The following is a 25,020-nucleotide window of genomic DNA, read 5'->3' on the forward strand; positions in this document are numbered from 1 at the left end:
CATTGGAAGGTGAACCAACAGCAAAGGAAGACCTTTCTCTCTGTCTCTCTCTCTCTCTTTCACTGTCAACTCTGCCTGTAAAAAAAAAAAAAAAAAAAAAAAAAAAGAGCCCACCTCAGCAATATTTTAACTGACCCAGTGCCAGGCCCTGTGCAAGCACATACTATCTATGGTACTATTAAAGCCTGGAAATTCATCATTAATTAAAAATTATCCCCATTTTTAGCTAAAGAGACTGAGACTGACTTGAGAAAGATGTGATTTCCCCAAGGTCGCGAAGTCTTAGACAATGACCAAGCCAGAGCCAAACCCACTTCTGTCTGATTCCAGTGCAGCCTGTGTACACGATGCCTTATTGTCAGGATTGCTTCCTGAGGGGCCATCATGTAGGTTACCAGAGTTCCATTATCTTTTTTTTTTTTTTTTTGAGAGAGAGAGAGAGCTCCATATCTTCTGGTTCACTCCCCAAATACCCGCAATGGCTAGGACAGAGACTGGGTTGGGCTGAAGCTGGGAGCTGGGGACTCAATTCCTATCTCCCATGTAGGTAGCAGGAATACAATCACTGGAGCCCTCAACACTGCCTCCCAGGGTCTGGAAGTCAGGAACCAGGGCCAGGTATTGAATTAATAAAACGGGATATGGGCATCTAAGCCTACTAGGCTAGATGCCTGCCCCCACTGAGGCAAGAGGTGCTTCTTTGAAAGCAGGAGTACTCTTGGCCATGGGCCGGAAGGGGTAGGGGGAGCTCTATTGTCAGGCATGCTTTGAGGTTGTGGAGGAGCTTCCCCTGCCCCCATCCTCATCCCCGCATGACAGGGAAGGAAGATTTGATACTGTGCTCTCATTCACCTGAGACTGAACTGTGTAAAACAAAGCCAGACCCTGCAGGAAAACAGATCCCAGAACAGGCTGCACAAGGAGGCAGGAGCTGTTTGCTCTGGCTCGGAACCCCTGCCTCCCTGCTCGCTCTTGGATGTATGCCCCCACCCTGGCATCCTGTCCAGGGCTCCTGTCAGTCTCTGCTCCCTCTCCAACATCACTGTGAATCTTGCAGAGCTGCCGTTGCCTTGGTAACTTGATGAGAAGCTCTTGAGGTTTTCTGGAGCCAGACAGGGCTGTGGAGGAAAGAACCAGGCTTTGTTGTGCTGCTGGTCACATAAGGGAAGAAACCACTGCAGTGCTTTCTGGCCCTGAAGCCAGCCAGTCCTTCCTCTGGTCTGGCCCCTTCTATTGCGTCTGCAGGGGCTTTGTTCACATGGCCTTTGGGACTAGGCCTAAGGGGAGGGAATTACAGGGACTGCTCTGTCCTTGGAGCTAGCTTCCAGTGTCACCAGAACTCCTGGGACTCCTGCTTGCTCCCATGCCCTGGCCCCACAGTCTTAATTGGTTTTATGAAGTTCAATGCCTATTTTTTATGAGACAGATAATTGCAGTGAGGGGAGGTCAGGCCCTCCTCTGCTGGACTTGGCGGGGCCTCCAGAATTGCTGACTTTCCAATCAGCACCAAGCAGACTGATGGGACCAGGGTGGACAGAGACAGCCAGACCTATAGGTCACTCACTGTGGAAGTAGGGGGCTGAGTCCCCACCTTCCGGTGCCTGTGATGGGGTCAGGGTAGAGAATGTGTTTGCCTTGTAAAGAGCAGTTCCCCTCACGTCCTTGCAGTTGGCACGAACAGGAGCTGAGGAAGGTGGGGCTAGACTGGGGGTAGGGGGATGGGGTAGTGCAAGACACTGTGCTGGCACTGGAGTAGCTCTTCTCCAGCCCTCTTGGCCAGGAAGAATATGGGGCTCAGGGGCTTGTGTGCTTCTCTCCAGGCTAGGAGCTACTGCCCAAGATTGTGACTTCCAAAGGGGTGATAAGTTGGTTCTAGTCTCCAAGCTGAGTCCCCTGCGCCCCTTAGCCCTCTGGGAAGGAACTCTGGCAACCTGCTCTGGCTCTAGTTACTCTTTGTCTCCTCCTCCTTAGGAGGGAAATATGGGGGACAAAGGTGGCCTACCCATTCATGGCAGATACAGAACTTCGCTTTAAGACTCAGTCAGTGCTGAGTCTCACATGAGGTGTGACACAAGGTGACCTCAGGAAGACCCTTATCTACTCAATGTATCCCCTTCTCCCTCCCCTCCCTTGCTGTTTTGCTCAGTAACCAATACCCCAGGGGTTGTTTCCTCTTTCTATAATGTAGAGTTTATTTATTTTTAGTACGTGAAAGGCAGAGATCCTGCATCCACTGGTTCACTTCCCAAATGCCCACAATAGCAAGGGCTGGACCAACCTTAAGCCAGGAGCCAGGTCTCCCATAGGGCTGGCAGGGACCCGAGTACTTGAGCCATCATCTGCTGTCTTCTAGGAGCATTATTATCAGGAAACTGGATTGGAAATGGAGGTGGAGCTTCATCTCAAGCACTCCAACATGGGATGACACAAGGAGTGGTCTAACCCATGCCACAATGCCCACCCCTGCTTCCTCTTTAGGGTAAGTCCATTATTGCAAGAGAAAAGAAGGGAAGGGGATGGCACTGGGGCGAACCGGGTTAAGCCGCTACCTGTAGCACTGCATCCCATATCCCACTTCCCTTCAGCACCTGGGAAAGTTGCAGAGGATGGTCTAAGTGCTTGGGGCCCTGCACCCACATAGGAGACCCAGAAGAAGCTCCTGGCTGCTGGCTTCAGTCTAGCCCAGCCCTGACCATTGCAGCCATTTGGGGAATGAACCAGTGGATAAAAGTCCTTTCTCTCTCTTTCTCTCTCTCTCTCTCTCTCTAACTCTTTCAGGTAAATAAAAAATAAAGCTTTAAAAAAGAAAGGTAGAGAAGCAAAGTGTGAGATGAGCTTCCCTGGTCACAAAGCCTGGAGTACCCCACTGCAGGGGCCAGGCCCTTCTTCCTCTCTGCCCCATCCTCTCCTCCATTTAATTAGATAATGTCTGTAAAGAGCTGAGTGATAGAAAAGCCCTATACAAATGTTGAGCACAATTTCATTTCCAAGGCTAGCCAGGAATATATTTGCAGACTTGAGCAAAAGGTCACTGAGTCTGCCTGGACCAGAGGAAGGACTCCCTACAGCACCCAGAGGGAGGATGCCCCTGGGAGGCTGGGATAGGTGGAGGAGAGGCCATGTCAGGGCCACAGTGCGGGCCAGATGCTTTCCTCCTTGCTCCTTGAGAGCAGTATCTTGGCACCATCCCTGCTTCTCATTGCCCCCAGCCCCACCTGACTCCCAGAGTCCTAGAGGTTGAGCCCCTCCGCAGGGCTTTCCTCCAGGAGATTATGCTAATACAGCTGCTAATATTGAACACTTACTGTGTGCCAGACTGTGCTGAGGAGGCTGGAGCTCTCCCATGTGGAGACAGGTGGCTGCCTCCAGGGATGGGCTGGAGGAGCTTTTCCTGGGTGATGTGAAATCTCTCTCGAACCTTGACAAAGGGTCACTGACCTCTGAGCAATGAGAGGAGTCGGTGGTTTGTGACCTCCCAAGTTGCTCAAGTTATAGATGTTCTGTGAGTTTCTGTATGTTCCTTTCCTTTCCCCAGTGAAAACTTACCTGGCTCCAAATCCATTCTGAAAGAAGAGTGAGGCCAATTAGCCTCAACAGAGCCCGTATCCAAAGGGCAACTTTCCAGTTTCTGGTCCTCCAAGACCTGTAGGGGCCACCTATGTGCCCCTGCCTGCTCAGATTTCTGTTATCTGTGCTCTGTGTTATCTGTGTTATCTGTGCTGAATGTAAAAGCCGTGGAAGAAGAGTGGCTTCTGACAGCAGCCTGCTTCCCACCCCTTCCCCCATCAGGGTGCTCCTGGCTGTCGCAGAGTCATTTAGGGATTAGAGCAGCTCTCTCAATAAAAGCTGCTTACTCAAAAGGTACTTTCAGTGCATTTACATTTCCTTCGTGGATATTAGAACACACGCAAGTTTCCACCTCAGTCCATTTGCTGTTCTCAGCTTGGATCCCTGGCCCACACTAGGTGTTAGTTTGAATACTCAGTGGGGAGTGGGAGGTGGTAAGCACCAGCCCCAGAGAGCAGTTTCAGGGACAACCAGGAAGGGCCACAGTGGAAGCGAGTGCTCCCAAGGGAGAAGGAGGGCAGGGCAAGGCTGCTATCTTCGGGAAGGGTGAGGCTCACTGTTTATGAGTGGGAGTATAATAGGGGGTGGGGTGGAGCAGGCCTCGGCCTCCAGCATCTCCTCCTGGCAGCCACCCGCCATGTACTCAGTTCATTCAGAGGCTACTTAGTTAATGGCCAGTGTGTGCACGCGGAATAGAGTGGCAAGTGAGACAGTGCAGCCACTGCCTTTGTGGAACGTGCACTCTAGGAAGGAAAACCCAAAAATGAGGAAACTAGACAATGAGAATTATGAGTTATCGTAAGTACTATAAAGTGAACAAACATGGTGTCAGGACCGGAAGTAACCTCAGGCCTGGGGGACCTGTTTCAGGTGGGGTCATCAGTGCAGGACAGTGATACAGAAACAGGTTTAATGGGGATGAGGAATTCAGGCTTCAGCAACCACCAGTGCAAAGGCTCTGTGGCAGAAGTGCTGGAGCAATAAGAAGCAGAGTGGCTCAATTGAGGTGATGAGGGGAGGACTGGACCAGTGAGGTTGACAAGGCAAAAGTGGGAAGGGTCAGGTTTTGTGAGGCCTGGTAAGGAATTTTTAAAAATTATTTAATTTATTTGAAAGGAAGAGTTACAGAGAGAGAGAGAGAGAGAGAGATTCCATTTGCTTGTTCACTCCCCAAATGCTCTCAACAGCCAGGACGCAGTCAGGCCAGCCAGGAGCCAGAAGCCTCCTCCAGGTCTTCCACATGGGTGCAAGGACCCGAGCACTTGAGCCATCTTTCACTGCTTTCCTAGGAGCATCAGCAGGGAACTAGATTGTAGGCAGAGCAGCAGGGCAGAATGCTAACATAGGCATCTGGCATTGCAGGCTTTAACTGTACCCTCTAAGCCACAATGCCCGCCCCCTGGTAAGGAATTTTATGTTGTCTTAAGAGAGGAAGGAAGCTTCTAAATAGAAGGAAGGGCTGGCCCTTGTGACCATTTGGGGAGTGAACTAGCAAATGGAAGATCTCTCTCTCTCTCTCTGTACTATCTTTCAATAAAATTTTTAAAAAATATTTATTTGAAAGTCAGAGTTATACAGAGAGGCACAGAGAGAAAAAGAGAGAGAGAGAGAGAGAGGTCTTCCATCTGTTGGCTTACTCCCCAACTGGCCACAATAGCCGGAGCTGTGCCAATCTGAAGCCAGGAGCCAGGAGCTTCCTCTAGGTCTCCCACGTGGGTGCAGGGGCCCGAGGACTTGGGCCATCTTCCACTGCTTTCCCAGGTCATCGTAGAGAGCTGAATCAGAAGTGGAGACACCGGGACTCAAACTGGCACCCCTATGGGATGACGGCACTGCAGGCAGTGGCTTTACCCACTATGCCACAGTGCCGGCCAATCAATAAATACTTTTTTAAAAAATGAAGTAAATGGGGGAGAGAGAGGCATGGCCTGGCTTCCATTTGGCAAGGCAGGCATTAGTGGGTACTAGCAGGTACAGGCACATTGAGGAGTGAGGCTAGTGTCGTCCTTGAGGGAAAGGGGGCAGGAAGGGAAGAAGGAAAGGACCTAGCTTTTTTTTTTCCAAAAGGATCATCGTCCTCAAGATCCCTGTGACATACAATTCACAAATGCTTCTCTTCATTTGTCCTTTTATCACCCCGGAGGTACGTCATGGGGTCTCCTATTCCAACTCAGGGGAGCACTGTCTCCTTAGCAGCCTACAGCATGGGTGCTGCTTTTTGAGGCTCTTCAGGGGAGGGGACCAGTTGCTTGGTAAGACACCCAGCAGGACTGGAGAGAGCTTGCTATTATGGGGAAATGTCATTGCCTTCCAGCCCAGTCGATGTGGAGCATGTCCAGCCTGGCTGAGGAAGCTGCGCATACCCACTGCTAACCTAGGGGCCCAGAGACCCTCAAGCCAGTTCCACCTTCCTCTCACCATCAGTCGGGATAGGGAGAGTTTCAGGACTGGGACTTGGGGAAGCAGGAGCCTTATCAGAGCCTGAACCACTCCTCAGGGACAGAGGAATATGAGGCAAGGATCCTGAGCTAGAACATTTACAGGTAGCACTCAGGATTGAAAACTGATTTATAGTCGGAAGGCAGACAGGAGGGAACAGGAGGAAGGTAGGGAGATCCGTGTACAGTGCAGCCTTGTGGGGCGGTGGTAATTATATATTACATTGAACTGTCCTTGCAGCCCGGTGAAGGGCAGAGGGAATGAGACTCTAAATCACGCTTTCCTGATGCTCCTCATAGCTCACCTCCCTGTGATGTGGCCCCAGAGCCCAGGCTGACACTTCCTCTCTCTCTCTCTCTCTCTCTCTCTCTCTCTCTCTCTCCCCCTCTCTCTCTCTCACACACACACACACACACACACACACACACACACACACACTTGCGCCACAGCCTCAGGGAACCAGCCTGATTGCAGAGGGACCCAGAGAGCAGGAAGATGGGATGTTATCAATTCTGGCAGCTTCTAGGGGGCTGGCCATTCTACAGGCTGCATTGTTTATTGCCTATCCACCCCCAGCCTCCGGGGTCCCTCTCCCTTCTTCCCTGGAATGTGGCCATGCTGTGTCCTCCCTTCCTTCCTTCCTTAGCCCCTGCAGCGCTTCTCTTCTGCATAGCACAGTGGCTGCCTTTGCCTTGTTGGGGACTTCATTATTTATCCCCTGGCTTTTCAGCACCATCTCTTATCTAACTGTTCTCTCCTAGCTCACCCCCACGCCTAGTCCATCATCCTTTGCTTCATTGCCCTAGTGATCTCCCTAACCATGCCTCTGACTTGACTCTGGAGCATTTGTCTGAGGATTCCAGGAGTAGGGGGAGGTGGTCCTGCTTTTGTTTGTGAGGACCCTGGGGGAAGCTGGAATTGCAGCTTCTGTCTTGGCACCAAGGCTCTTGGCAGGTTGGTGGATGCTGGCTCACCTCATTCCCGGAACTGAGGAGCAATGCTAGTACTCACCCTTCCTGATTGGGAACGTGGCTAGACCCAGGCCCTCAGGCCTGGTCACCTGGACTTCAGCCAATCCTCTGTCCTCCTCGCCAGGCCCCTGCATGCCCTGACTCACACGCACTGGGAGTGTTTAGTGGTGAGGAGAAAGAGTTCTTGGGTCAGACAGATCTGGATTTGAATTCTGGCCTTGGTCATGCCCAAGTTATTTGAGTAGTGTACTGATTGAAGTCTGCAGCTAGGTTCCCAGTGTTTGGCCACTGGTTAAGAGGCCACTTGGGATGTCCACATCCCATATCAGAGTGCCTAGGTTCAGATCCTGGCTCCAATTCTGATTCTAACTTCATTCTTCTTCTTTTTAAAAGATTTATCTATTTATTTGAAAGGCAGAGTGAGAGTAACAGAGAGGCAGAGAAAGAGAGTCCATTCATCTGTAGGTTTGTTCCCTAAATGCTTCCAATAGTCAGGCCACAGCCGGGAGCCAGGAACTCCATCCAGGTCTACTACTTCGGTGGTAGGGACCCAGCACTTGTGCCATTATTTTGTTTTTTTTTTTTTTTTTTTTTTTTTGTTTTTTTTTTTTTTTGACAGGCAGAGTGGACAGTGAGAGAGAGAGACAGAGAGAAAGGTCTTCCTTTTGCCGTTGGTTCACCCTCCAATGGCCGCCGCGGTCGGCGCGCTGCGGCCGGTGCACCGCGCTGATCCGATGGCAGGAGCCAGGAGCCAGGTGCTTTTCCTGGTCTCCCATGGGGTGCAGGGCCCAAGCACCTGGGCCATCCTCCACTGCACTCCCTGGCCATAGCAGAGAGCTGGCCTGGAAGAGGGGCAACCGGGACAGAATCCGGCGCCCCGACCGGGACTAGAACCCAGTGTGCCGGCGCCGCTAGGCGGAGGATTAGCCTAGTGAGCCGCGGCGCCGGCGCCATTATGTTTTTTTTTACAGGTAGAATTATAGACAGTGAGAGAGAGAGAGAAAGGTCTTCCTTTGGTTCACCCCTCAAATGGCCGCTATGGCCAGAGCTGTGCTGAAGCCAGCAGCCAGGTGCTTCCTTCCAGTCTTGCATGCAGGTGCAGGGGCCCAAGTACTTGGACCATCCTCCACTGCCCTCCCGGGCCACAGCTGAGAGCTGGACTGGAAGAGAAGCAACCGGGAGTAGAACCTGGCGCCCATATGGGAGGCTGGCGCCACAGGTGGAGGATTAACCAAGTGAGCCACGGCACCGGCCCTGCCATTATATGTTACCTTCCCCAGCACATTAGCAGGAAGCTGGATCAGAAGCAGAAGAGCTGGGACTTAAACTGGTATTCTGTATGGGGTGCCAGTGTTTCAAGCAGTGGCTTAACCTCCTGTACTGTAATGCCAGTCCCTCCAGCTTACTTCTAATGCACACATTAGGAGACCCAAATTGAGCTCCAGAATCCTTGTGAAAGCTGACCCAGCCCCAGCTGTTGAAGGTATTTAGGAATGAACCAACAGACAGAAGATCTCTCTCTGTTTCTTTAAAAAAAAAATATCTGCAGCCAGACAGCTTTGGCTAACTAACAGCTAGTTGCTTAACTTCTCTGTGCAGTGTTCTCATTTCTAAAATTAAGATAATGATAGTACCTACCTCACAGGGTTGTTGAGCAGATGAAATGAATCAATATAGGTGATTATTGCTGCTAACACAACAGCTTTGTGCTGATGAGTTATTATTACTGTAATTTGACCTTTGTGAGCCTCAGTTTCCTTGTCTGTAACAAATCTCCGTAGGGTCTTTCCTTCTTGCCTCAGACTTATGAATATCATTTTCCCTTTGCATACTCTGAGAGGCTTCACACACATGAGGTATTATTGTTTATTAACAGCACTTGCTCCTTAGGGTTCTCAGGATTTGGGCAAGAGGACCACATTCTTCTTGTATGCAGTGAAATAGTAGCTACCTGCTTCCTCATCCTGTACTAGCCTCAAAGCACAAAACTGTGAAGTTCTGGAAGTAGGAGCAGCCTTGCAGGTCATGGGGTCCTCTTCCACTCACAGGAAGGGGAATACTAGAGGACCTCAAAAAGTTCATGGAAAGTGGACTGAAAAGATAAGTTTACTTTGTGCAAATAATTTTCACATCTAGACATACTTTTTCCATAATAACCATGTCCCATGAACTTTTTGAAGACCCCTCATATAAAGCCATGTGAGAAGGCCATGTGAACAGACACATCTCTGGTAGAGAAAGATGATCTTTAAAGGAGGCTGCCAATTAAACTAACAGCAGAGGGCTTACCAGCATTTTATGCAACTACCTCCTTCATTGCAGAGGTGGGTGCAGGTTTTGTGGGGTCCAAAACCTATGCCATTTGGGGAGCCCTCTTTAAGAAAAAATGCAAAATTATGAATATGAAAACTGCTAAATGCAGGCTTTGGAAGAGACCTGTGTGAATGAGGAATTGTGAAGCCTAAGTTTCATTAGTCAGGTGAGTGTTTGAAACACACTTACCAGTTGGTTACCTATGACCAGACAAACTATTGCCATCAGCCACAGGTGGGCCAGTATTTCCGGGGACTGGAGTAGGCTACATCTTTCACCCAGACTCTGGAAGTCACCCCAATACTAGGCTGTGGCTCCTCCACTGGCTTCACCTCAGGCTAATTGTTCTCTTTCAAGACTCACCAGCTATTTATTTTTGCTGTTGATATATTTGCATGTGATTTACATAACATTAGTATTCACACTCATGTTTGGGAACCTTTCCTGTATCCCAACTTAAGCTGAATTCCTGGGATGTAGTTACCCAGTGAGACACAACTTTCTCTCTCCCAGAATCTAGGGGGAATAAATTCATTCAATTTGAAGGGAGAGGAGGATGAAGATGACATTTGTCCTGGATTCTGTTTCTAAAGTCTCTGGCCCCACCCAAATTAGTCTCCTTCATGCATCCCCTCTGCTTCCACCCCCAGCCTCATTGCAACCCAGTTTCCCTCTGATTACGGAATTGGGAATGCACATTCTTGGGACACACACACCTACCCAAATGCGTGGATTATTTGTGCTTAAGATGTGGCCCCCGATGTGAGGAGGTGCCTGGCATCAAAATACCAGCAGACAAGAGCACGCAGGGGCTCCCCCTCAGTTTGCCCCCAGGGAGGGTCAGCACCCTAGTCCCCTGGCACCATTTGGAGGTCCAGTTTCTATGATTCCCCTCACTGCAGGAAACAGGTAGCAGATAGGAGGATGGGTGAGTGTGTGTGTGCATGTGAGGTGTGCATAGAGAAGTATGCACCCATCTGTGAAACAGCCAATGCCCACAAGCGCATTATGACTCCCACCCAGACATGCACACTGAGGTTTTTTTTTTGTTTTGTTTTTGTTTTTTTTTTGTTTTTTTTTGCCAGGCAGAGTTAGACAGTGAGAGAGAGACAGACAGAGAGTTATAGACAGTGAGAGAGAGACAGAGAGAAAGGTCTTCCTTCCATGGTTCACTCCCCTAATGGCTGCCACGGCCAGCGCTACGCCGATCCGAAGCCAGGAGCCAGGTACTTCCTCCTGGTCTCCCATGCAGGTGCAAGGACCCAAGCACTTGGGCCATCCTCCACTGCCCTCCCGGGCCACAGCAGAGAGCTGGACTGGAAGAGGAGCAACCGGGACTAGTACCCGGTGCCCCAACCAGGACTAGAACCCGGGGTGCCAGTGCCGCAGACGGAGGATTAGCCAAGTGAGCCATGGCACCGACCCCACACTGAGGTTCTAAACATCCTCAAAGGTAACACTTGCTTGCCCAGCGCTGTCTTTTAATGGGGAGGCAAAAAAGCTGGCAAGGCAAGCAAAGGTTTCTGGGCGGGCATGAGGTGCAGCTGCCAGTGTCACCACCAACCCTAGCAGTGACATCACTCTCTCTGATCCCTCCCCTGAGATGGTGAGTCATCAGAGCCCAATCGATACTGCGTTCCATTTGTCTGTGCCATCTTCGTGCTCTCAGGGACCAGCCCTGCCCCCATGTGCCCTGAGGAGCCTGCCCGCCCTATCCCAGCCCTGAGGCTTAGCTCTGTTTTCAGTCTTTTGTCAGAGAACAGGAATCTCTGCTTCTGGGTCAGGCAGTCAGAGACACAAGTATGAAGAAAGAGAGAACAAGATAAACAGAGAGAAGGACTCCTTTGTATGTGAAACGGTCTGGGAACAGAAGTTGAAAACTGGAAAACCCAGCCTGAGAAAGGAGAAGAAAAAAGCCGGTGGAAAGGAGACAGTGAGCAGAGAAAGCAGGAACAGGGAGCTAGAACTGCAGACAGGTGGGGCGAGGTGATAGGGACAGCCATAGATTCTTCCCAGGAGCTCGGGATTGCTGGCCCAATTTCCTGTCTAATTTGGATCCCTCAGACCAACTGATGAAGGAAGAATTAATGTTGCATGCCAGGTCCCCTGGGAGAGAACCCTCAATGCCCTAGCTCAGTCCGATGGGGATTGGAAGAATAAGAAATGAAGAGAAGGGGAGCAAAGAGTGAGAAGCATAAGGAGAAGGCAACACCCACTGGGAAAGCTCTGATTTCTCTCTTGGAACCTCAGTTTCCTCCCAAGACCTTGGCAGCTGCCCAGCCATTGTTCTTCTGACCTGGCCCGCGTGCTCAGTGCAGCCTGAGCGTCATCTCCCGCCACTGGTGGGAATCAGAACAAGGGGCCTTTTATCCGACAGCAGGATGCACTCTGCATCTCTGTGACTCTAATTTCCCAAGATGCTGTTTGTTTCTGGTGTAAATGGAGCTGCCTCAAGGAAATCAGAGCCGTGGTATCTATGTCTGAGTGAAAACGGTGGCACGAGTGGGAATATCAGGCTCCTCTGAGACCACAGACAGCTTCTGGTGGAGACCCCTGTCTGGGGTTTCCTCCCTCCTCACTGTGGCTGAATGTCTGTACCAGCCAAGAAAGCTGGTCTCGAGTCCCCTCTTCTTAACGCTCCATCAACAACAACAGCACTAGTACAACCAATAATAATATTTTTAAGATTTATTTATTGAAAGAGTTATACAAAGAGAGAAGGAGAGGCAGAGAGAGAGAGGTCTGCCATCTGCTGGTTCACTCCCCAGTTGGCCGCAGTGGCCAGACTTGTGCTGATCTGAAGCCAGGAGCCAGGAGCTTCTTCTAGGTCTCCCACGCAGGTGCAGGGGCCCAAGGACTTGAAACATCTTCTACTGCTTTCCCAGGCCATAGCAGATAGCTGGACTGGAGTGAAGCAGCCCGGACTCGAACCTGTGCCCATATGGGATGCTGGCACTGCATGCTGTGGCTTTTACCTGCTATGCCACAGCGCTAGCCCCTACCAATAGTAATATTAATGGCACCATTTACTGAGTGCCTCTTGATGGCAGAGACCTTAGTAAGAGTCTTATGCATGGGGCCGGCGCTGTGATACAGGGGGTTAAAGCCCTGGCCTGAAGTGCGGCATCCCATATCAGCGCCGGTTGTAGTCACGGCTGCTCCTCTTCCAATCCAGCTCTCTGCTATGGCCTGGGAAAGCAGTAGAAGACGGCCCAAGTCCTTGGGCCCAAGCACCTGCATGGGAGACCTGGAAGAAGCTCCTTGCTCCTGCTTCGGATCGGCGCAGCTGCAGCCATTGTGGCCATCTGGGGAAGACCTCTCTCTCTGTCTCTACCTCTCTCTGTAACTCTGTATTTCAAATAAATAAAATAAATCTTAAAAAGAAGTCTTATGCACATTGTTTTATTTAATCCATAAAAACACTATAAGATAATCACCACTGTGGAAAGTAGAGAAGGAAACTGGTGGTTCCAGAAGTTGTCTGAGATTTCACAGCTTGAGATGGAGCTGAAATTTGAACCCAGATCTGCCTGATCTGCCTTCTATGTTGCTCTGGCCTGTCATATCTTTGGGAAGCTCCTGGTTTTGTGGGCTTTTCCCCTGCTGGGTTGGCCTAGGTCTGGAGCTCCCTCCATGGCCCTGAAGGGTAGAGTGGTGAGGATGAAAGCAGTCTGGCCATGGACTCCACTCTCCAGGGAGGAGGAGAAGGCAGTGAAAGTGGAGCCCTGCTCACCAGGGGCAACAACACGAGGTTATTGGAGAACTTTAGTGTCACATGAGGCCTTGGACCCTGGTTCCCGTCAAGAGAGACCTGCCCACAAAAGAGAGTGGAAGGGCATGGAAAACTAGCAGGTCCTCTGGGGAGCTGGGGATAGGGCCAAGGTGGAACAAGAACTGCCTCTGTCAGCACCCGGCTCCCTGGAAGGTTGGTGCTGTTGTCTGCCCTCAGGACGGCACCACTCCTAGTGCTTGAGATGCACGCACTGGAGCCTCTCGCAGACCCAGGAAGCCGCCCAGGCACCTCCCACCCGGCAGCCACCGCAGGGCCCCTCGGAGGGGATGTTCTTGATGGCACGTCCCTCTGAGAGTCTGAGCACATCAGAGAGACGTGCATCACGGAAAGTGGAGCAGGGCAAAGGCAGCTGGGTGTGTCACACAGGGAGGAGCCGGCCGGAGGACAGAGCAGGAAGCTCCACGGAGGAATGAGGCAGCCGCCAGCCGAGCTGGGCGCAGCCTGCGACATGGCTCCAGGCCCGGTTTAGGACACAGCAAGGACACTGAGGCTCAGAGAGTGGACGGCAGCTGCCGTAGAGCATAGAGCTCCTGAACGAGTCTCCCACTCAGGGCTCTTAAAACGAAGAAAGCCGTCCCCCTTTGGCTGTCTCATGGAAGGCAAGGGGTCCTGAAGAGAAGAAGTCACCGCCCCAATGTCCTGCCCCTCCCCCAGGACCTCAGGGCCTGCCACCTTGCATCTGTAAAATGCAGTGGGCTCTCAGTCTCCTCACCAGTAAAAATGGCTGAGACCACTGGCTTCCCTCCTGGCAGGGCTGTTGTGAGGACCCACTGGAAGGGCTTCCAAGTGCGTGTTATTAAGTTTGTGGTTAGGTCACTTCAGCAAGGTCCGTGGGAGCAACGGGAGGATTAATGCCCACGATGTGGGAAGGAGGGAGGTTAAAGTGTGCCCTGTCCTCTTCTCTCGGTCACCTGCCCCGAGAGAAAGCAGTCGATGCTGCCAAATTGACTTAAATAAGAAATGTGTGGCAGCAGCAGCCATCCCACACTCAGCCTTCACTTGCCCAAGGCAGAGAGATTTTAATTTTCGAGTTGTAATGAGAAAAAGAAACTCAGAATTAAAGAATATTCCAGTGAAGCAGTCAAAATAGCTGTCCAGATTCTGAATCAAGGGGAGACTTGGAAATTAAAATTTCCCTCTCCATCTCGAGCTCCAGCTGGGCTTGAGGAAGCAGGGCCCAACAGCTGTGAAGGCCCCCCTGACCCTGGCCCTGAGTTCAGATGGGTGGGCAGCTGACAGGACAAGGAACAGAAACTCTTCCACTCACTCACAGGGGAGATTTACTTCCATCCAGGCTGGCTTCCTGGGGCCATGCCTCCCCTGAATGAGGTCAGGCCCTGAATGCTAACTTCAGGGAGGTGTGAGTTCTGGGCCCCCCACTGTCAAGTTTCCAGAGGCGCAGAGATGCTGCTGCCTACTTGTTTCTCATCTCCCCAATACTGGCTCATTCAAATACTACAAACCTCTCTTTGTCCACCCTGGCCCTGGCTCAGGACAGGGAACCATGGGAGTGGGAAGGCGGAGACACCTGGGACCTCAGCTCATTCTTTGGAGCTTCAGTCTGTCCCCAAGGCAACGCCCTTCCAATTGCACTTGCACTTTGGGATGGTGGGAATGACCAGGGCCCTGGGAAAGATGTGTGAGCCTGAGGGCTAGGCCACCTGCCTGCCTTCTAACACAGAGGATCCCTTGGCCTGACCCAGCCTTATATCTGCCCTTAGCCTACTCCACTCTCTCCTTTTCTCTTATCCACTTATGGCAGAGACATTGACTGTGGGGCCAGGCACTGTGCAGGGGTTATGGAGCTAAACCCCACTCTTCCTGCTGTTGGACAGAAAAGAAAGACATCTGGGCTGTGCATGATGACACAGCACAGAGCGTGCTGGCAGTGAGTGTGGGAGGTGGCCAAAACTCTGGAGTCACACTGCTCTGGTTCAACAGTGCCCCCAGCTTCTACCTCTTACAGTGTGACCTCAGGCAGATTGTCTAACCTCAATAAGTTTCAGTTTGGTCATCTGCAAAATGGGGACCATAATACTTGCCTTACAGAATTGTTAAGAAGATTAAATGAGGTAATCTTGGAAAACTGCTTGGAACAGGGCCTGACGTAATGTAAATGCTTATTAAAGGCCAGTTAGTATTGTTTTAAGTGTCCTAACGATAATGCTGACATTCATTATCCTGTATTGGGCTCCCACTCTGAGCCAGCCAGGGTGCAAAGCATACAGAGGTGACCCAACTGTGGCCCTTGTCCTAAGGAGTCCTCAGTCTATTAGAGGTGACACATGTATAAACAGACCACTGGAAAAGTGTGATCACTGTCGTCCTAACTCCAGAAGTTGTCATTCCTGAGCCCTGATAATGTGCTAAGCGTAACACGAGGTTTTAAAGAGGGGCAGCATTGTGGTGCAGCAGATTAGGCTGCTGTCTGCAATGTCGGCATCCTATAGGGGTGCATATTATATTCCCAGCTTTTCTGCTTCCAGTCAAGCTCCCTACTAACACCTCAGAAAACAGTGGGAGATGGCCCAAGTTCTTGAGCCTCTGCAACCCATGTGGGAGACCCAGATGGACTTCCAGGCTCTAGGCTTTGGCATGGCCCAACCCCAATTGTTGTGGCCAACTGGGGAGTGAACTAGCAGATAGAAGACCTCTGTCTCTCCCTCCCTCTTTCTAACTCTGCCTTTCAAATAAATTAAAATTTAAAGATTAAATAAAAATAAATATACATGATTGGGGTGGGCTTGTGGTACAGCAGGTTAAGCCACCAATTGCAATCCTCGCATCTCATATCTGAATGGTAGTTCAAGTCCCAGCTGCTCTGCTTCTGATCCAGCTTCCTGGTAATGTGCCTGGGAGATTAGTGAAGGTTGACTCAAGTACTTGGGTCCCTGCCACCCATGTGGAAGACCCAAATAGAGTTCTTGGCTCCTAACTTTGACGTAGCCAAGCTGTGGCTGTTGCAGACATTTGGATAGAGAACTAGCGGATGGAAAGTCTCTCTCTCTCTCTCTCACTGTGCCTTTCAAGTAGATGAAAACAAATAAATATGATTTTTAAAATAATATTATTTATTTATTTATTTGAGAGTTAGAGTTACAGAGAGAGGAAGAGACAGAGAGAAAGTATTCCATCTGTTGGTTCACTTCCCAAATGGCCGCAATGGCTGGAGCTGAGCCAATTCAAAGCCAGGAGCCAAGAGTTTTTCCAGGTCTCCCGCGCAGGTGCAGAGGCCCAAGTGCTTGGGCCATCTTCCACTCCTTTACCAGGCCATAGCAGAGAGCTGGATTGGAAGATGGGTAGCTGGGACTAGAACTGGCATCCATGTGGGATGCTAGTGCCACAGGCAGAGTATTAACATACTGTGCTACAGTGCTGGCTCCAGTGCATATGTTTTTAAAGGACACATTATCTCTAATTCCTCACTAATCCTTGGAGGGGGCATACATGAGGGAAGTCTTCAAAAAGTTCATGGAAAATGCATATTATAAAAAATTATGCATCAGTTTAGAAAACTTTTACACAAAAACAGACTCATCTTTTAATTCCATTTTCCATGATTTTTTTAAAGTAACCTTAGATTTTCTCTATTTTGTAGTGCTTCTGAAATAATTAGTAATGTGCGGGCCAACGCTGTAGCATAGCAGGTGAAGTTCACCTGCAGTGCTGGAGTTCCATATGGGCACCAGTTTGAGTCCCGGCTGCTCCACTTCCGATCCAGATCTCTGCTATGGCCTGGGAAAGCAGTAAAAGATGGCCCAAGTCCTTGGGCCACTGCACCCACACGGGAGACCCAGAAGGAGCACCCAGCTCCTGGCTCAAATCCTTGGGCCCCTGTACCCCCTTGGGAGACCTGGAAGCTGGCACGGGCTTCAGATTGGCTCAGCTCAGGCCCTTGCGGCCATTAGGGGCATGAACCAGCAGATGGAAGACCTCTCTCTCTCTCTGCTTTTCAAATATATAGATAAACCTTTAAAAAATAATAATAATTAATAATGTGTTCCAAGGCCGGCGCCGCGGCTCACTAGGCTAATCCTCCGCCTAGCGGCGCCGGCACACCGGGTTCTAGTCCCGGTTGGGGCGCCGGATTCTGTCCCGGTTGCCCCTCTTCCAGGCCAGCCCTCTGCTGTGGCCAGGGAGTGCAGTGGAGGATGGCCCAGGTGCTTGGGCCCTGCACCCCATGGGAGACCAGGAAAAGCACCTGGCTCCTGGCTCCTGCCATGGGATCAGCGCGGTGCGCTGGCCGCAGCGCGCCGGCCGCGGCGGCCATTGGAGGGTGAACCAACGGCAAAGGAAGACCTTTCTCTCTGTCTCTCTCTCTCACTGTCCACTCTGCCTGTCAAAAAAAAAAAAATAAATAAATAAATAAATAAATAAAGTCTTTAAAAAAAAAAATAAAAAATAATGTGTTCCAGATCGTAGTTGTTAGTAATGTGTTTGAAGAATGAAACATTGACTTGGCGAACACTGATCAGCTCAGCCTGAAAGGGGATCAGGGAAGGCTTCAGAAGAGGTGACCTTTCATTAGGATTTTGAAGAATGACTAGGAGCTTTCCAGGTGCCAAGACTGGGGAGGGATGGCAGGGCACCATTCTGTTGAGGCCTGCAGGAGGGCTGGAGGTGCCACCAGCATCCACAGGAGTTCCCTGGGGCTTGGGGGTCCTTGTGTCCTTAAACAGACCTGTGGTTCCCTGCACCCACCCCAACAGTCGTTCCCTTGTGTCCCCCATGTCACAGCCTATGTGCAAGGTGATTATTGCAGAGGATGAGGTCAACAGGCCTGTAATCCCAAAGGACTTCCTCCAGATCCCAGAGCCCCTCCACCCCCATGTCCACTGGCCTGACCCAGGGCACTGGTGCCCAGCAGTCAGGGCTGTGAGCTGGGATCCCCAGGAGCCTGGAAGGCACCAACTGGGCAGGGAGACAGTCTCCACTTGATGTGGAGCAGACAAAAATGCAACCTCTGCCTTGGTTTCAGTTGTGACGCCGGCACTCTGCCTGTTCACTTCCCTCCCCCCACCCCCACAACAGCCGCAGAGGAGGCAGCCATCTTGGTACATTCTCAGGTCTGGGGGACAGAGCCAGGATGTGACATTAGGATCTTCTGACTCATCATTAGCATGCTGCTTCTCTACTCAGAGTGAGGAGAGGCTGGCAGCCGGCGCTGAGGTCAGCGACAAGGGGCACTCCTATACAAAGCAGCCTTTGGCGTGGGGCCGGCCGTCCTGCCCTCTGCCAATGCAGCCTGGTGCTTCCAGCACGGTGCAGGCGTGAGGGAGACCTGAGATATGCCTGTGACAGACGGATGGCAGGTGCTCCCAAACGGTTCTAGAGGGAAGGGAGTGGACCAGGGGCCTGCTCTCCACTCTCCTCTTAAAGCAGCCCCCACCTGCCTTGCAGGCCTGATTCATTCCTCACATTCAGAAGCGGCCCTGGGAGGGAATAGCCCCACGGAAGCAGGAAGCACGTGTACCTTCCAATAAAGCATTCAAAGAGGCAATTATTTCTGCACTGCCTATCCCAGCCCAGTGTACAGGCAGCCAGATTTCCAGAGCTGCTGTCATTGCCTCTGGCTGTTGGCAAAATTAAACTTCTTGAGAAATCAGAATGAGCTGGCCCCCAGCAAGAGGGGGTTGGAATAGTTTGGATACCTGGGCTGCTAGTGAGGGGCTGAGGAGAGCCAGGAGGGTACGTGGGGGAGAGGGAAGCTGGGGGAGGGGGGAGGATTATGGAGGAAGCAGAGGGCATCACAGGCCCCCACAAGGGAATACATGCCTGTTCCTTGTACACATTGAAATGTGTGTGCAGTGTGTACAAAGTCTACGTGTCACCTGCTGGGGTGTGAGCTTGGTGAGGACAAGGGATGTGACAATCTTGTTCACACTCACTTCCCCAGCACCTGGGACAGTGCCTGGAGCATTGCAGAGGCTCAGCAACCAGATATTGAGTGCTGAGTGAATGTGTACACTTGGCGCCCTGGCCAAGGCCCATGACAAACACCAAGGGTCTTCCCCAGACCTTCAGCTAACATAAGTTATGCCAGTGCTCCACCGCCTCCCCCTCCCCATGAGGTGATACTGCAGGTTATTTAATGACTTCCTCCAAAAGTGAGAAGTGGCCTCTTTGGGGCATGAAAGAGTAGGCAGTGGCCTGTTTAGGCACCCCACAAAGAGGGCCCAGGCCTCTGACCACAGCTCCCTCTTCTACTTCCGTCAGGAACATTTGCATGCCCAATTTCCACCGTCCCATCCCCAGCCTCACATCGTGTCCCTCTTACTCTGGGAGACATCTCTCGTGTACCGCTTCACATTCCAGCCACTGTTGTGACAACCGCTCCATGCTGGCTTCAACCAGTTCATGCTGTGCAACCTGACAGCACCATCTTGCTCCTGACGTTGCTCTCTTGCTCTCTGCCCCAGGGCTTCTCTTTTGCAACTGCAGCCTTTCCTGCCTGGGCAGCCCAGGAGTACAGTGTGCTTAATACCCTGGCAGCAGCTCTCGGCAGTGGGGGTGGGAAGCGCTGGATCAAGGCATGAGGGGGACAGTTCTGAAAGCCTTGCTAAAGCTTCTCAGGAGGCTCCCTGGTTGCCTGAAGCCAAGACCAACTCTGGAAAACTTGCTCACGCAGGCTTCCCTTCTGCACCTCACTCCCCTGTCCTGCAGCCCTGCTCCCTGGATCACAGCCTTTGTGGACCCAAGGCCAAATCAGTCCCTTCTCCCTTGGCACATTCTGCCCCAACCACACTGATTTCTCTCAATCCTTCCACTCTTTCCCACTGAAGGACCATCCCACAAGCTTTCCACACTGCCTGGAGTGCTTCTGTCTGCTCAGGAACTGCCTTGGCTGACTTGAGTGATCAGCAAGAAGCCGCCCTGAGACCTAAGGCAGTGGAGTGCTCCGGGCAGCGGCAGCAGCCAGCACAGGAGCCTGCAGCAGGCATGATACAGGTTTGCCCAGGCTACACAAGAAGGCCCCCAGGGTTATAGGTGGGTGAGAGAATGAAGGAGGGGCACAAAATGCCGCTGGAGAGGACAGCGACCAGCCATGTGTGGTTCAGTGGGCCACAGCAGAATCTGCAGTATTAATGCACCTGGAAATAGGCTCTGTGAGGGCAGAGGGGTTTGTCCGATTCACTGTGGGAGCCCTATATGTAGTATGCCCTCGATTAATGTGTGTGGAGTGAGTGCAAAGACACTCTTTTCTGTGTTGTCTGTATCCATGTTCCAGCCACCTGCTCCCACACAAGGTGACAGGGCAGTCCTCGCTTCTGAGATGACAGCCCCTAAGAGGGGAGGGTTGGCTGCAGGAGGCTGATCTTGTTTTTGCCACTGACAAGAATCCTCTGGGAGTGAGAGCCCTGCCCGCTCTGGGCCTTGCCTCCTCTCGCCTCCTCCTCTCCCTGAGTCAGTCCTGATCCTACTGCTCACGGTGTGCTCCCGCTGGGCTTTGCTCCTGACACCATTAGCCCCCTCCCTGGGCTCTCAGCTTCCTTAATGAGCTGCTGTCTCATCTTCCCTGCCTGCTGCTTCCCTGGGGAAGCCACAGTCTGGGGCGAGGCTGCCGGGCTCTGAGAAGGTTCCCAGTCTTTGTCCCTGCTACCCACCATGCTCTGAAGGCGGGGGAGGCAAAGAGGATTCTCTCTGGGCAAAGCACAAGGAAAGTGGAAGACTGCTGAGGTTTAGGGGTGCATTCTGAAGGGGTCCCAGGTTTGCTGCTAGAAGGAGTTGATAGAGAACACAGTTGCTCATTTTCTGCCGCGCCGACAAGGACCAGGCAGAGACAGCAGTGGACAGGATAGAAGCGAGGTACAAGAGAGAGAACCCATCTGGACGGCCTTGGCAGAGGGCCTTCTTTGGGTGGACCACAATGAGCTTCTGCCAAACACCAGTGAACACTGGATGCAGACTCCCTGGCGGCTGTTGGTCACACTGAGGCGGCCCTGGGCCTTCCATGCTGCTGTGCTGTGTAAGAGGCTATAGAGGGGGCCCACAGAAAAGACAGAGCACCCTGAAATGCAAGCTGAGGAGAGGCTTGTGGAGGGATTACTCAGGGGTGGGAAGGTTCCGGGAAACACCCAGGGACGTCGAGGCACCTGGGGCCTCGCCCTGGAAGAAACCTTTCCCTGGTCCAGCACTAGGCCAGCTAAGGAAGAGGAGGGGCTGATGATGTTGGACCCCAATGACAGCTGCAGCTGGGGAGAGCCCAGGCCCCCCAGGAGCAGGGACCTACTGTGGAGAAATATGGCTGCTGCCAGTGCTGCAGCCCAGCCATGGGGCTAAGGGTGGGGACAAATACCCTGCCACTCTGCCAGCGTGATTTTGGTCCACAGGAGTCAGCTTTCTGGGCGCTGGGCAGAGCAGAGCAGCATGGAGAACAGACTGGGAAGAGGCTGTGCTGTAGCATAGTAGGCTAAGCCGCTGCCTGCGGCGCCAGCACTCCTTGTGGGCGCCGCTTTGTGTCCCAGCTGCTTCTCTTCTGATCCAGCTCCCTGCTATGGCCTGGGAAAGCTGTGGAAGATGGCCCAAGTGCTTGGACCCCTGCAACCTCGTGGGAAGAAGTTCCTGGCTCCTGGCTTTGGACTGCCCCAGCTCTGACCGCTGCAGCCATTTAGGGAATGAACCAGCAGATGGAAGACCTTTCTCTCTGTCTCTCCCTCTGTCTGTAGCTCTACTTCTCAAATAAATAAATTTATTTTGAAAAAACAAGTGAATTGAGAATGTCTGTCTCTTTTTTCTGATGTCCCCACCTCCTCCCTGTTCTCTGAAAAGCTCACCTGCATGCAGAACCCATTTTATCTCTCAGACTGTGGTGGGCCAGGTTCAGGGAGGGTGCCAACCAGGTGACAAGGGTGTTGGTGGCTCTGAGTCTGCCTGCGGTCCAGCTGTTCCGCATCAGGATTCCCAGCTGGATCCGTTCTCCACCCACTGGGCCTCAGGAACCGAAGGCTGGGTAATTGCACTTTCTCAACGAACACCTGCCCCAAGGCCTCTCTGAACCGATTGAAGCAGGAGGTTTCTCCTTGCTCCTCCCCTGTATGGACCCTGGCTTTTGCCCCTTTCCTCTGCAATTCCATTTTGATGTGAAGGGTCTGGGCAAGCTGGAGACACCCTGACCCTCAGTCTGCTGTCATGCTCAACACAGTCCTGGAAATGCTTGGAATTATTTATTTATTTATTTATTTAAAGATTTATTTATTTATCTGAAGGGCATAGTTACAGAAAGAGAGAAAGACAGAGAGAGAGATCTTCCATCTCCTGGTTCACCCCAAAATGGTCACAATGGCCAGGGCTGGGCCAGTCCAAAACCAGGGCCAGAGGCTTCTTCTGGGTCTCCCATGTAGGTGCAGGGGCCCAAGGACTTGAGCCATCCTCCAGTGCTTTCCCAGGTGCATTAGAAGGGAGCTAGATGGGAAATGGAGCAGCCAGGACTTGAGCCTGCACTCATATGGGATCTTGGTGTCTCAGGTGGCGACTTAACCCACTACAGCCAGCTTTTTTTTTTTTTTTTTTTTTTTTTTTTTGGTATAGATTAATGCTTGCCTTTATTAAATTATGTCCATGTCCAGGGGACACTTATTACCCTGTCCTGAGGTTCCCATCCAGGTTGTACAAGCTTGAATTAGCTCCTCCTTCACAGCAGCTCATTTCTCTCCCTGGTCACCCTGTCGGCCTCTGAGGGAGGAACTTGAAGTGGATGCTAAGCTCTGAGGCCTAGGGGTGCAGTGCAAAATACAGAGAATCCTTGAGGTGGCTTCCTCACCCTTCCCCTCCACCAACTTCCAGCACCAGGAGATCCCGAGGCCTTTCTCATGCACACACTGTGTAGTTGAGAGCTACTGTTGTGGCCTGCCCTCTGTCAATTTTCCTTCGAGCCAGCATTAAGGACTTGGCTCAGGGACACTGTTAAAGCAGTGAGGGCTCCTTCCATTTCCTGGCCAATGTGTTGGTGGGTGACCCAGGCTAGGCCAATTGTATGCTCTCTCTTCCCTGAGTCTTGGGTGGAGTGATGAGAAAATATAATTTTTGTATCTCCAAGGCAGCAGTGTGAAGGCATTTCTGCTTATCATCAGCTCCCTTGATTTCACCATCCTAGTTTCTCATCATTTTGGGTTCAGCCTGCTTAGCATTTTCTTCGATTCTGTAAGCCTGTTTCTTTTCTTTTAAGATTTATTTATTTATTGAAAGTCAGAATTATACAGAGGAGAGGCAGAGAGAGAGAGGGGTCTTCCATCAGCTGGTTCACTCCTCAACCAGCCGCAATGGCCAGAGCTGAGCTGATCCGAAGCCAGAAGCCAGTAGCTTCTTCCGGGTCTCCCATGTGGGTGCAGGGACCCAAGGACTTGGGCCATCTTCTACTGCTTTCCCAGGCCATAGCAGAGAGCAGGGTGGGAAGTGGAGCAGCCAGAACTCAAACCAGTGCCCACATGGGATGCCGGCACTGCGAGTGGCGGCTTTACCCACTGCACCACAGCGCCCGCCCCAAGCCCATTTTTTTCTAATATAATCTCTTTTTTTTTTTTTTTTCTTAAGTTGGCTAGCATGTCTCGGTTGCTTGTAACCAATACCAATTCTTCCTTCTTGGAGATGAGATATATTTCCCTTGGTTGGTAATCCATCTGGGGTCTCTGGGTTGGATTCAGATCTTACCTGTTCTTGGAGTGAGAGGAATGGAAGGCACTGCTGCAATGGATGCGTGTTGCACCTAGTCTTTGTTCCCTGCTTCACCGGGATCCAGTTCCAGCCTGGTCTCCACACTCAGGCCACAGCCTGAAATAGCCACACTTACCTCCCATGACTGCCTACCAGAAGTCCTAAGTCAGGTCATGCTCCTCTCCTTGTTGTTTTCCAGAAATAGCAAGCTGATTCCTGTGTAATGCCTTTGCTTGTGATGTTCTTCGACACCTGATATGCAAGTGCCAACCCCAACCACCCCAAGTGTCTCAGCCCTCCCTGGCCTCAGGCCCTGGGCCACATCCTGCCTCTGTCGCTTCTGAACCAAGCCCTTCCTCTGGTTGTATGTGATGAGGGCTGGAGCAAGGGGTCATGCTTGCATGGTACTTGGTACTTGGTACTTGGCTTCCTTTGTAGATGGTAGTCTTGGAGGACTTGGGTCCGGGCTCCAGGTGCGGTAGTTTTCGTGAATAGGCCTCAGCATGGGGCCTGAGGCTGGGTGCATGGCGGGAGTCCACCCCTCGTTTGGAAATTGTTCTGGTCTTGTGACCCATGTTCTTGATTCATGAACCCAACATTTATCAAGTACCTACTATATGTGGCTTCAGTCCTGAGCTCTGGCAGTACTCAACAAATAACAATAGCCAAGGAATTCATCATCTAATATGGAAGATTTTTTGAGATTTAAAAGTAGCAGATGATCTTTTGAGAAAATAACCATGCATGGCTGACGCCGCGGCTCACTAGGCTAATCTGCCTGCGGCACCGGCACCCCAGGTTCTAGTCCCAGTTGGGGCGCTGGATTCTGTCCCGGTTGCTCCTCTTCCAGTCCAGCTCTTTGCTGTAGCCCCGGGAAAGCAGTGGAGGATGGCCCAACGGCTTGGGCCCTGCACCCACATAGGAGACCGGAAGGAAGCACCTGGTTTCTGGCTTCGGATTGGCGCAGCTCTGGCCGTAGCGGCCATTTTGGGGGTGAACCAACGGAAGGAAGACCTTTCTGTCTCTCTGTCTAAATCTGCCTGTCAAAAAAAAAAAAAAAAAAAAAAAAAAAAAAAAAAAGAAAATAACCATGTCTAGTTTTTTCTCACTTCAAAAGAATGAAAGGCATTCTACCTCTGGGGGAAATCCAAGCTTTGTATCCTTGAATTTTTGGCTGTTTTGGGCCCCCTCCACCTCCTTTCAAGGACTAATGTGTTTCAGGGTAGGGAGAAGAAACTACACGCAGCAGGCACCCCAGAAGATAACTTCCAAATAGGTTTTTGAAAT

The 25,020-nt window shown here is 51.5% G+C and overlaps 1 protein-coding gene across 1 annotated transcript in view; it reads left to right on the top strand.

The window, feature by feature from the left end:
* Nucleotides 1–25,020, top strand: part of CTNNA1 (catenin alpha 1) — a 364,979-nt gene that overhangs the window by 103,908 nt on the left and 236,051 nt on the right. The window lies entirely within an intron of this gene.

The sequence above is a fragment of the Oryctolagus cuniculus genome, chromosome 6 (assembly GCF_964237555.1).
Source record: "Oryctolagus cuniculus chromosome 6, mOryCun1.1, whole genome shotgun sequence".
Lineage (NCBI taxonomy): Eukaryota > Metazoa > Chordata > Mammalia > Lagomorpha > Leporidae > Oryctolagus > Oryctolagus cuniculus.